The 14,726-nt window shown below is 34.2% G+C and overlaps 1 protein-coding gene across 1 annotated transcript in view; it reads left to right on the plus strand.

The window, feature by feature from the left end:
* Positions 1-14,726, plus strand: part of LOC125235163 (connectin-like) — a 256,759-nt gene that overhangs the window by 227,366 nt on the left and 14,667 nt on the right. The window lies entirely within an intron of this gene.

Consider the following 14,726-nt stretch of genomic DNA (forward strand, 5'->3'; position numbering starts at 1 on the left):
AGGGTTACCAATGGATCCAAACGAATTAATACTCACATTAAATGTTATATTATTATATTCAAGTCTTGAGTACTTTCTAGGTATATACGCTGTATTTATATATTTTTGTTCGAGGTTCCAACATCACAAGCCTTATTGAACTTTTCCGTGGGACTTAATCAGTAGTAGATCTGTATAAGAATATCTTTTGGTTTTTATTTTATTCAATATGTCTATTTAATTAAGTATTATTAGCCATTCCACCCGCGGACATCGCTTAAAAAACCTCGCGACGTAAAGTAACAATAGAAAGTGCGAACGTGCATTCCGTGAGAATGTGCGCCGCCCCTGAGTAGGCCGCGAACTCGCGGCCACAGCTCGCGGCCGCCAGGATATACTTGTAGCGCGGCGATAGGATGGCGGAGTTAGCCGCCCCTGGCGGCGCCAGCGGACGCGTCTGTGTGCGTGAGCTAGGTATGCATACAACTACAACTGCTGTAGGCACCGCCCCCCCCCTCAGCGCGTCCTCTGCGGCGCGGCGATAATCACCTAGCCCTAAGGCCCTGGTTTCTCTGGCCCGTCACACGCGCCCGGCGGCGTTTGGAATGTTTGGATGTGAGCCGCATGTGCCGCTGTGCCACACGCTGTCGGTCGCGGGTGCGTGGGTTTTCTGACCCTTGGTCACCCGTCGTCGGCGACGGAACTCAGAAGCTCTGGTAGACTGATTTTTGAACTGTTGTGTTGTGCTCTGATCAAAATGAATGTAAAAATACTTACATTGTAATTCTTAGAGGAAGAAGATTATACGCGACTTAATCCGTTTCCATATAAATATTGATATTACCCAAAAAAGAGACAGTCAAACGATATTTTTGTATGAAACCGGCAAAAAGAAAGTAAAATTTTTAACTTGGTACTCAAACACTTTCATTGTAGTAAAGAAAAATTTACATCATATATTCGATTAAGTATATCGAAAACAGTTCACAGAAGTACAATTCATCCATTGAATTACTATGTACTAACATACTAGAAATTACACCCCAAACAAAGTCTGTGCTCCGGCCGGCAGCGCGCGGCGCATGCGTGGGGAGGTACCGTGTCATAGAGTAAGACTTGACCAATGACCACCTAGACGCGACACTCTTAGTGTAGACCTTTTTTATACTTTTTGTAAAATACTAACCCCCTTATTCATAAACGCACACTAAAGTTATCAAGCCGATAAAGTTCGTTTGTCCCTTTTCGGCGTATTGGTGTGATAGAAAGGGACAAACGAACTTTATCGGCTTGATAACTTTAGTGAACGTTTATGAATAAGGGGGTAAGTAGTTTAATTTTAGCACTATCATACATTGTGCTATGTTTAAGTTCTACTAAGTGAAACAAAAATACATTATTGATTTTTTTCATATACCTATTTTTATTGCCCTTGAAGAAAATCATAGGTTATTATTGTATGAAAATATCGATTACAACTCGTGTTAGAACTGTGTAGTATTCATAAGTATAACGTGAAATAAATTTAACATTTCTCTTTTATATATTACAAACAGAATATAATCACAATTACTATACTTCATTACCTACATGTCAAGTCTGTGCGATTATGATGCGATTAATCTATGATTTCGTTCAACAAAATGGCAGCGATAGCTTCGCGTTTGAGGAGCGCGTCCCTTCATTGAAATAATTACTTAAATAAAGATCGATTAACATAGCGTGTATACTAACCGATGAAATGTGACACGTCAGTTTTACTCGATTTTCTCGTATGGCTTAAACAGCATCTTGTTGCGCAGGAAGGCATTTTTACATTTTATTTGTGTGCAGGCAGAAACATAAGTCCAATGGACTTATGTTTGTAGCGCAAACGTTTTGCTCGCAGTGTCCTCTCTAGTATTACCTCAATGAGTTCATCATTATCTTTAGTGAAGTCAGTCATTTTCCATATCAAGACGCCACCCGCCGTCCGTTGCTATTGTACAAAACGAATACAGACCGTCGCGTGCGGCGTGTGACCTTCGCCCGTCGAACCACCCGCCACCGGCGACGTTTCAAAGAAACCACCCTCAAACATTTTCGAACAAAACATTCGAACGTCGTCAGTCGCGGGCCCGCGTAAAAAACCACAACACGTTCTATGAACATTGGTCAAGTGCGAGTCGGTTTTCGACTTTTCCATACAAAGAACTCATGAGCGCCTGAACGACTGTGATGGCAAAGTTAACTTTTCGCACTTTCAAGACTTTACGTATATATCTCGGAAACGATAAGAGATAGAGCAAAATGGACTTCAGATTTGGGCTGTCGTTGCCACAAATTCTATGTTTTCGTCAACAGAGACCTTTTTTTGGACCGATTTGAACAAAATTTTGCTCAGTCCACTTACAAACGGTCTTAAGCGCCTCCTTTTTAGTAGGAACTTAAGTCATTTTGGCAAATGAAAAAAAAAATTGAACAATTTCTAAAAAGAAAAAGACAGAAATGAATTTCTTTCTACCTGTCCCATCGATTTAAACTTCCCTAGATACACTATCACCTGCAAATTCGACACTCAAAAGTGTCCGATCGCTTAGTTGCAAATGTGTGCGTCTAGTTGACAAACGAAAACTTCGCAATGTAGTAAAAACTACTTTCATTTTTTTACAAAAACAACGTTATTTCTTAGTACTTAAAGTTCAATTTCAAATGCAAGCAATTGGCGGTTATGACATTAATGAATGTGATCATCGCGAAAGCCATAAAATTTTATTACCGCAGATCGCAGGTGTGCATATTTTTAAACAAATCTACGTCTTATTGCAACCAAGATAAGTTTAATTTCGTTCGCGCTGCATCAATCTAAACGCCATTTTTACATTGGGAACGAGGATGGACAGAGGCATCATGGGAGTCGCGCTATGAGATGAAAGGCGAAATTTTGCGGTATTTGTGCGAAAAACTGTTTTAAAAAATTCTATTAGATAGAAAATTTCTTAACGAACAAAACGTTTGGTATAACATTTTTCGAGATGTTGCGTATTTTAAGCGATAAAAATGAGTTTTTACTGTATGATATTTTTATTGATATTATCTCACACAAAAAAATATATAAGGTACGGCGGGACAATTTGGACTGGGGGACAATTGCAACTGATCAATACCTCCACGTTTTGCAATGTTTGCATTATTAAATAGAGTCAACTGAGGTATATACAGGGTGTCCCACGGCGATGTCACATGGAGGGAAAGTACCTTAAATATCGTAGATAGCATATTTTGCTGAAAGAAGACTTCATTTACTTTCAAAACTAAGTAAAAGTGCATTATTATTTTTTTAATTTTTACTATGAGGACTTATACAGGGTGTATTTTGATAGCGGGTCAGTAAGGCCGGTATGAGATCCCGTAGTCCTACATGAAAATAGTCTAAGGGGACCATCCATCAATTTCAAATTTATGAAAAATGAAAAATTTTCCAAAATCTGTAAATGCCATTCTGTAAATGTCAATCTGGACTACGGGATCTCATACCGGCCTTACTGACCCGCTATCAAAATATATCCTGTATAAGTCCTCATAGTAAAAATTAAAAAATTTGAATGCACATTTACTAAATAAATAAATAAATAAATATTATAGGACATTCTTACACAGATTGACTGAGGCCCACGGTAAGCTCAAGAAGGCTTGTGTTGTGGGTACTCAGACAACGATATATACAATATATAAATACTTATATACATAGAAAACATCCATGACTCGGGAACAAATATCTGTGTTCATCACACAAACAAATGCCCGTCAAAGTTTCTAAGTTTAAAAAATAAAATAAAGTCTTCTTTCAGAAATATATACTATCTACGATATTTAAGGTATTAAACAGTTGAGGGATTGTATGTGGTGTGTGAGGGATGGAGCACTTGGAGAATATGAATTAAGTAGCTATTAAAACAAAGAAGAATTGAATGATGACATTAATTTATTATTCTACGTAATTTCTTTCAAAGCTTTGTGTGGGTAAATCTTCTCTCCGCTCCTCAGCTATAATCTTGCGCCATTTTTCCCTTTCAACGTCTTGTTTTGGGAATCTGGAATAAAAACCTTTTTTATTACTTAAAAACGAATTTTATACTTAAAGTAATTTATAATATATGTACTAATGTTATTGAATTGAAATCATTTATTTCAGACTTATTGGTCTATAATAATAAATAAATACATACATTATTAATATGAAATAGGCTTCTTTTACAAAAAATATAAATTAGCGACTCCATCATTCCATTTTTAACTATGTTCCACTTCAACTATCTTTTGTCGCCGTCCGCTCATTACTAGTATAGCGCGAGAGAAAGAGACAAACTGCGTAAGACCAAATCAAGGAATTTACTTTATTTATTCTAGAAAATAAATGTTTTTAGTAAGTTAGGAAGCCATTTTGGCCACAAAGGCATAACATTATAAAATTATTAACAATTACTTACCGGAAATACGATACTTCAACCTTTTTTAACGTATATAAGGTGTTATTTTTGCACTTTTTTACGGAGCACTTAGGCATGTTGCCGACATGGCGGATGAAGCGCTACTGACCGCCCAATTGTGCTTAGAACATTTTCAAGCACAATTTGCTGCGGACACATTCTAAGCCGTGATGGTGCATCTAGGTAGTTTAGATCGATGACCTGTCCATCACGCTTACAAAATTTTAAGACGTTTAGTAACTGCTTGCAGCGTCAGTGAGTGAAAATCTTAATTTGAGTTCTTTTCTCGTAAGTCTGACTTACGCTTGACTGTAGATTTCTAATAGGTTTTCCTGTAATCTACAGGTAGAGGGCTATCTCGTGTATTTTTTTGAAAATTTTACGGTAAGTAGTTTCGGAGATAAGGGGGGGGGAATGGTCATTTTTTGTCTATTTTCTTAAATTACTTCTAAAGTACCAAAATTAAAAATTAAAAAAAATATATATTTCAAATGCTCATAAAATGCTCTTTCATTTGATATATAACACAATATAGTTTTAATAACTTTGATTTTTAATTTTCAAGTTTACCCCCCAAAAGTGACCCCTATGATTAAATTTCATTTAATTAAATTACATGTCCGTCTTTGGGCCACAGGTTTACATATGTGTACCAAATTTCAAGTAAATCGGTCCAGCAGTTTCGGAGAAATCGGCTGTAACAGAGGGACAGACAGACACACGAGTGATCCTATAAGGGTTCCGTTTTTCCTCTTTGAGGTACGGAACCCTAAAAATCGAATAAAAAACAACAAATCCAAAAATATTTAATAAAATAATTTGATTTGTTTCTTAGTTGTCAACCAACCAAATCAACGACAATGACAACTCATTGTATTTTTATGCTCTAAATTGGAAATACTAAGGGCCACTTGCACCTTCTATAGGGTTACCCAACTAATAGGTAATCGCTAAACCCGGAGTTAAGTTGTACTGAACGGTTAACCCGAGGTTAGTTGGCTATAACCCTCGAACTGCAGGTGATCGCAAGTGTGAAAAATATTCATATAATTGTGAGAAACTTCATAAAAATTAAACCTCGGCTATTCCCTTATATTATAACAACGGTATTCGCTAAATACACTTTCCTGAAGTAATGCAAAACATGTACTACTTACAGCGTTATCTCATCTATATTCATTTGGGCCAATGTTTGCCTCGTTTAACCAACATTTGGTGCCCTAACTGGGGGTACCTACAGCGTTGGTAATAGGCTATCCAACCTCATTGTACTAGGTCCCTAATTATGTTGACATACCAATTTTGGTAAGGACCAAATTGGTCCGTTAAGAGATAAAATTGGTTGTGCTCGTGAAATTTAACGTAGTTTATAGTAAAACACTTCATTGCCCAATTAATTTTACATTACATATAGCTGACAAGCTTGACTGTCGCATAATATTAGGACTAGTCAAGCTTGTCAAGAACTCAAGACTAATTTATAATATAAATTTTAATGTACCTGTATTTTAGACAGATAATTACAAGACTATTTTTACTTACTAACAAAATATGGATCACTTGTAATCTGGTAAATAAATGAATTGAATTGAATTACTTACGGACTGAAATTTCCAATATGTTGTGATAGCTAAAAGTTTTATAGTTCAATTATTAATAAAATAAAGTTGACCGAGCTTTAAAACTCAAATGGCTTGATCGTTGTTTTAGAGAGAGTTTGGTCGTTTAGGATAATTTTTACTATGAATTAAATAAAACATTAATTATTCATTGCCTATAGCGTGTCTTATTAAGCTCAATTCAATTAAAAATTCCAATAAATCACTCCGGTTGCGCTTGTGTTACTGTCATTAAAAGTAGGATTAACGGAAACAGAAGGCAAAGAAATTAAATAGATATATCCAAAAGCGAACTGCCCCTACTCGTATTTAGGATGGTGATACGCAATAATGTGTTATCCCACATGCATTTTACAATAAGATGCCAACTCAAAAATGTGACGAATAAAGTTGAAACTTTATTGCAAAATAATTAAAGCATAATTTATTTTAAAATTTCAATATAAATTATTTATTTTGACAATGTAGAATACAGTTCCTCGATAGCGAAAACGTCACATTTGAATTTATATATTTAGTGATAAGTTTAATTTAATGTCAAGTTTCCTGGCATTTTGCATAGTTAACTAAGAATGCTTGGTATTTTCAGAAATCGGTATTAACTGAGGCTTTAATGTGTTCGTTACAATGTATCCGTCATATGCGTCTGATGAGGATATTAATTGGCGTAAATAGTTAATTTTCGTCTCTTGTTATACCTACGGGTGATCGTGTTCTCGTAAAATTAATATTAATTTTAATTAGACAATCAGAAGGTTTCAACGATCATTAATGAGGAGGCACACTGACATTTCGATATGAATGGATGATAATAAATAATAATATAAATAAATATTGGGGACACCTTACACAGATCAACTTAGCCCCAAACTAAGCAAAGCTTGTACTATGGGTGCTAAGAGGCGATATACATACTTAAATAGATAAATACATACTTATATACATAGAAAACATCCATGACTCAGGAACAAATATCTGTGCTCATCACACAAATAAATGCCCTTACCGGGATTCGAACCCAGGGCCGCGGCTTAGCAGGCAGGGTCACTACCGACTGAGCCAGACCGGTCGTCATACCGGTCTGATAATAATACTTAATGTCAAAAGATTTTTCAACCGAAATTTTTCAATTACCGCAGAGAAGTTGCAGTCTGAGTGAGTCGTAGAAGTTTGATTATTTCTGTATAATATATTGATATATTGATTTTGTAAGCTCTTAATAGTTATTTGTTATACAAGGGGGCAAAGTTGTATTTTAATGCCGAGTGTGAAATTAAAAAACGAGCAAGTGAAAGGATTCTATAGTTGAACCACGAGCAAAGCTCGAGTGGTTCGAGAATGGAATTCTAAACTTTCGAGTTTTTTAACACACGAGAGACTTTTATCAAGTTTAAAGCAGTTAATTCGACTTTATTCACGGTCAAACTACTTTACCTACTAGTGGATAAAATGCGTTTTTACCCGATGGTATCAAATGACAAAACACGTGTTTCCGAGCTAGTGAGGGGAAAACAAATTATTGACACTTGCGCACTATGTGGCAACAAAACATTTCGAATTGAGAAAAATGTATTTCTTTGTTTAAATTGTGTTGTTGGTGGCGAGGTGGCCTAGGGGTTCATGGAGTTTGGCCCGGATTGCTAAAAGACGCCGCCGGTTCGAATCCGGCCTTCACCACTGGTGGTGCTCGTCATTTTTTCTTTAATATATGACATCTGATTTCGATTTTTAATTTATATATAGTAGTGTGACTACATAAAAAACAAAAATCAAAATATTTGTTAAAATAATTTGATTTGTTCCCATAGTTGCGTATGTCAGTTTTATTACGCATAAATTCAGCACTGAGAAAAATGGGTTCCTTTGTTATTTGCGTATGTAATATTTATTACTCATAAATTAAGCGATTAATTTATTGTCGGTGTTGTCTTAGTATACTATGATTCATTATTTTCATTAAATACGACCTTGGTCCTCATTTCCTAAAATAAAATTGCATCACAAACAGTTTCTTGTTATTTGAGACGCGAGTACTAATAAATCTACTGAACGAACACACATAGGGGCCATCCATTAATAACGTAACGTTGTGACATGCGGGAGGGGGAACAACAAACTTTGAGACGTCTTAGTTTAAATATATCTGTTCTATCTTTCTGTAGCCGTTTGTTTAGTTTTTTTGGCTGTCCTTAACTGAAAGCTAGTTTTAGCAATGTTCATCATATTTATTAATATTCATTTTCATATCAAATCAAATAATTGTTGATAACACTTAAATAAAAATTTGGTACAATAAATATTATAAACTAGGCAATTAAAAAAAAAAAGAACCAAGATGCTGGCAGCATTTCCTCGCTGAATCGCAATACTTATACGTTGAGCGAGGAAGCTGCCAGCTCTTTTGTCCCCCGTAGTCTCAGTCAGCTGCTTCGCCGTCCTTGTATAAAATCTGGGCGCCCGGGCCCCACGGACCGAGGGTCTCGACGCCAAAAGCAACGTTTAAAGTGTTATTAATAAAGATTTCTAACACGGTAAATAATTGTTGTAACTATGTAGTATGTTATTCTTAGCAAAAAGTTTTTAATTAAAATAAATTATAACTAATTTTAAATTTAATTTTCGCTTAAACTAGTGTTAAGTACGTGCGAGTGTAAATGTGAGTAACAAGGAGGGGCTGAGAGGTAAAATCATGAAGTTCATCTGTCGTAATTTGTAGGTGAACCCTTATGAGTCGCCCGGCTATTCCCGATACATCCATTATGTTGCTAATTCTGTAGGTACTGCGAGTATGTCACCGTTATAAACATTGCTGACTACCGAATTGTACCGAATATTGCTCAACATTGCCTACTAAGCATTACGACAAGCATTTCAAAAAAGAAATAAGCCAAATGCTAGGCTATTTTTAGGGTTCCGTGCCTAAAATCAAAAGGTTGAATCGGAACCCCCCAAGTAACAATTTCTGGTCCTATAGTGGTCGAGAGCACCAAATTAAATCACATTAAATAGTCCTATAAATAGTCTATATTGGTACTGTAGAGCCGATTTGGCGCAATTATGCAGCCATTTAGTGATATAATAGGGCTATAGCAGTATCATCCGTGACGTTTAAGGTCTATAATGGTGATGTGATGATGACTATTGTGCTAATTTGTTGACATAGATGACACAGTAACGCTATTATAGTATCAATTTATGCTATAGTAGCATTTGAGATTCCGTTATACAGGTTTTTTGTTCTGTAATAGCAGTTGCCGTCCCTTTTAATGCGAATGAATGAAATTTCTAAAATAATTTAATGTGTGTAATATTTAACAAACGAGGAACTTTATGAAAAGTGGCGTGTGAACTTGTGAAGTTTAGTGTCAATCAAAATAATTTGGATTTCGTATAATTCCATCATTACTGCAAAAAGGTATGCGATGGAAATTTTACCGTTAAAAGAATATTAGTTTAATGGAGTATTTTAAGTGCGCCCTCGATTTATACCTGTTTTGAATAAAATAAATAAATATAATTTAATACAATAAAATTATTGGCACCATAGTTTCTACTATGGATCCAAGAAGTAAAACATACGCTTTTATAGTTCGACTATGTCACTTATCATACGCATTCACTGCCATAAGCCCGCCATTGTGGATTCAATTAGGATTGCATGAGACTTTAACTATGATCCAGTTTAACATATAAGTTCTTTATATAGAAAACAATACTTGTTTTCAATGTTTTACTATAGAAAGATCTTCTAAACAATTTTTTTTTTATAAAACATATAGTAAACTCAGCTATAACGCTATTGTGTTTTAAAAGAGATACCGAAACCATTATTCCACAGTTCTGTGATATAAAAGAGTAATTGTGACGTATACGGCGATGAGGTATAAAAGGCATTAGAAAACGACTATTAACGCTTTTCAAAGCTATATAAACGTATCCTGAAAACTTCATTATACAGCAAAATAGCTCTATAATGGTATTCATATCACTACTACAGTGTTAAATACTGTAGCAGTGTTTTCCAAAGCCACTATATCCCAAAATAGTGGTATAGTTAGGTTTTAATTTCTGTTAAAATACGACTACTAAAAATACTATAAGCGGCTTGTTGGGAACCTTAATAGCGCAAATTGATAGCATAACAGTGATTCCTAACACTATTATACAATAATATTGTTCTTTAGTAGGTTATTTGATCCTGTTATAGACCAGGCCTATAGCGGCTGTATAAAATGGTGATATAAACGTTTACATCACTTCCTAATAACACCTTTTAGCTGTATAACACAACAACTATAGCGGCTTGTCGGGAACCTTAATAGCGTAAATTGATTGCATAACAGTGATTTCTAACACCATTATATAATAATATTGTTCTATAGTAGTCATATTTGATCCTGTTATACATCAGGCCTATAGCGGCTCTATAAAATGGTGATATAAACGTTTACATCACTTCCTAATAACACCTTTTAGCTGTATAACGCAACAACTATAGCGGCTTCTCGGAAACCTTAATAGTGCAAATTGATTGCATAACAGTGATTTCTAACACCATTATATAATAATATTGTTATATAGTAGTCATATTTGATCCTGTTATAGACCAGGCCTATAGCGGCTCTATAAAATGGTGATATAAACGTTTACATCACTTCCTAATAACACCTTTTAGCTGTATAACGCAACAACTATAGCGGCTTGTCGGGAACCTTAATAGCGCAAAAGGATTGCATAACAGTGATTTCTAACACCATTATATAATAATATTGTTCTATAGTAGTCATATTTGATCCTGTTATAGACCAGGCCTATAGCGGCTCTATAAAATGGTGATATAAACGTTTACATCACTTCCTAATAACACCTTTTAGCTGTATAACGCAACAACTATAGCAGCTTGTCGGGAATCTTAATAGCGCAAATTGATTGCATAGCAGTGATTCCTAACACTATTATACAATAATATAGATCTATAGTAGTCATATTTGATCCTGTTATAGACCAGGCCTATAGCGGCTCTATAAAATGGTGATATAAACGTTTACATCACTTCCTAATAACACCTTTTAGCGGTATAAGCTTATAGAGCTAAAAGGTGTTACTGGAGGCTTTTATACGACAAGCGGTCACGCCGAAAACCTTTATACGACATCTATAGTAGCTTTTGGCGTCGAAAACCAAAATTATAGCACTAAAATGTTACTTGGGCCTTAAATGATCATTTTGTTGTCCGTTCATCCGTCTGTCTGTTTGTCAAAATCCTTCTCTCGGGCACGCGCGGGTGGAGAGATCGAGTCGAAATTGAAACCATCTACTTAAGTACCTACCACGGTCTTGATTTATAATTCTACACTCAAGGGAATTTAAATTAATAAGTACGGAATCCTTGCAACGCAAATCAGACTTGCACTTATCCGGTTCTTTCTCTCCCAAAGAAAAAACAGACGACAGTGGAATCTGATGCTGCCTTTTTTTTTTGTCTTTTGTGAAATAAAGTTTTAATAAATAAATAATAATTAAATAATTCGGCCCCCATTGTAATGCAAACACACTCGCGTTAAACGCTCGTTGACAGTTACCTACTTTTAAAAGCTCATATATCGCGTACTACACAAGTAAATTTAATATGTTGTTGCAGAGAACATTTTCAACTACAGTCGAATCTACTTTTACTTGTCATTCATCGTTAATTCATTTCTAATTCTTATTTCCTCAAAGGTTGTCTGGAAGAGATCCCATTAAGGGTTCACTAATGTTTGACCAAAACAATTTTAGCAAATGTTCATTTTACAAAAAACGTTTCATCAATATAGTAATTGGCAAATATGTTATTCCGCATATGTATCATTTTACAAAAACTTACTTGACAAATAATCATTTAGTAACTAATACATTTAGTACAATGTGTTACTTAATAAACTATCAATTGTATATTTTTCATGTTACCTAATAGTATGTTTGACAAATTGATACATTTACCAAATGTCATGTAATAAATTGTTATAAAGGGGTTCCAGACCTTTCTTCTAGCCTAGACTAAACTGACCCACTTTTTTAGATCAGTTTGGTTTGTGATGGTCACAGTTCTAACCTAAGCTGACCCAGTTTTCTTGTATCAGTTCGGTTTCGTGAGGGTCACAGTTCTAACCTAACCTAACCCACTTTTCTAGTATTACTTCGGTTTTGTGAGAGTCACAGTTCTAACCTAAACTACTTTTCTAGTATTACTTCGGTTTTGTGAGGGTCACAGTTCTAACCAAATCTACTTTGTAGAAGCATTCCAAAAAAACAAATATTGGAAATATTTTCTATGAAACATTAATATGATTTGATTCGCTATTATGTGTTTCATTTGACCCATATTATAAATTACTATTACAGATTCACTTGTCAAATAATACATTACAGCAAACATTTTTAGGCTAATGGTAGGTTTATTAGTTAAATTATTTGTTAAATATTAACTTGTCAAAAATATCCCTTATAAAATGTTATTTTATAAGTCAAATATTTGGTTATGAGAACAATTTGTCAAAAATGTTTTTGTAAAGTGAAGACTTGCCAAAATATAATTTTGCCAGTAGTTGGTTGTCAAGTGTCAATTTGCTAAACAAGTTTTGGTCAAACGATAGGACATCGAATCTGTACACATAATAATAATTTTCAAATGAAGTTGATTAAGTGGAGCGTTTCAAACTAATTACCTACTCAGAGCAATACCCAGCGCTTTCATTTCCTTGGCAATGAGTAGAAAACGTGACTAGTATGCCAAGTTACCTAATATTTATTTATTTATACTGTCGTGACATTAAATACATATTCATGCTGACTCACACTCCTATAAAATACACTCCAAGAAATGATGTGCGGATTTAGAATATTCAAAAATGAATTAATCACAGGTTTCATAGGTAGAGTATAACGCAAGCATCGTACATTTTTCACGCCAGCATTAAATTATTATATATCTCTTTTCTTAATTATTATTATTAATTTAATTGCTGTTTCATTATAATTGCTGTTTTTGCGATACATTAATTTATGCATTAGTTTACGCTTATACGTGCTCCTAGCTGGTAGTGGTTGGTACTCAAATATACCTTGGTTATCAATCAAAACCTGTTTATATACAGACTAAAATCAACTTTCAAGAATTATTACAGTTCAGGTGTACAGTCACTACAAATATTATGTGATCAATCAATCAATCAATCAATCATTATTTATTTGCAATAGGACATAAATGCATGCAAATACAATTATAAAATGACACACAAGAAAATCAACAGAATATAGTAAAACAAATACACAACAATTATTATAAATGAAATAAATATAGCCTAGAATATCACAGTCAGAAATGTCAGAATCACAAAAAAGATACAATACAGATGACAGGTACAGATTTCATGCTTATTACTACAATTAATATTAGAAATTTAAAAGTCACATTTTTATTAATTTAATTAATTTAAAACATTTGCATAATATTCATTGATCGAATAATAAGGTTTATTTATAAAATAGTCTTTTAATTTAGATTCAAATATCTTATAATCTTCACATGATTTTATGTTACCGTCCAAATTATTGAAAACTTTGACTGCTGTGTTATGTAGGCTTTTATCAAAATGTTGGAAATTAGATTTAATTGTCAATAGGTCATGCTTTACTCTCAAATTTCTAGAAGTATTTTGTCTACTTATTTGAAAACGATCCTTGTTTTTAAAAACATATAAACAAATACAATAAAGGTATGAATATACAAATACAAGAAAGGTATGATGATTTCTATGCCTTGTCACAATGTCGTCTTGTTTGAAATGTCAATCGAAACTGTCAAGCGATCAAGAGCGACACAGAAACCATCACTTATTTATGCCGGTGACTGTACGACTCGTAAAGGTATCTTACTAATACCCTAATACCTATAAATGCCGTGTTCCGATAATATACCTATTAATACGACCTTAATATGACCCTGTGTTAAGTTTTAACTTCTAATGCAAATCCATGAAGGTTAATTTATTAAGTACTTAATAAGGTGACGGACCCAATCATGGACAGTTTAAGAAAAAAATTCGCCTGTTTTCTATATTTCACTGATAAATGTAAAAATTCTGCGGCTAAGCGTGTTAAATCTTGAATGCCCTATCCTTCTTATACATTTCAAGCGTACTGCAGAATAGACACTGCTATTGGTTTCTTCATAGTTAACAAATTAAAACTAGATGTTTTTTCTCCAATTATGGACGGCAGTTCTCCAGTAATGGATCCCCCATTATGGACAGTGAAATAAGTTTAAAATTTTACTTTTAAAGCCAACTGATACGTAATGAGTCAATTTTATACACCATAAATACAATTAGTTTGGGTTATTTTAACATACGATTGTTTCTTGTAAATTTTGGTTTTGTAAATTGTTCCTTGTCCATCATAGGAGGTACGCAGTTTTTCGGGTCCAGTAATGGACACTCGCAAAATAACGTCATTTCTTTATATCTTTGGAGCAACAAACTAGTATGTTTTATACCTTATCTCATGCTTAATGCAGTAAGTAAAACGCATTCAAGATTACACCGTGCGTTATTTTTTTATTATTTTATACATGAACTCAACTCTCTTAGCAACATTACTAAGAATTCGTCTTGATATT

The sequence above is a fragment of the Leguminivora glycinivorella genome, chromosome 17 (assembly GCF_023078275.1).
Source record: "Leguminivora glycinivorella isolate SPB_JAAS2020 chromosome 17, LegGlyc_1.1, whole genome shotgun sequence".
NCBI classification, from domain to species: Eukaryota; Metazoa; Arthropoda; class Insecta; order Lepidoptera; family Tortricidae; genus Leguminivora; species Leguminivora glycinivorella.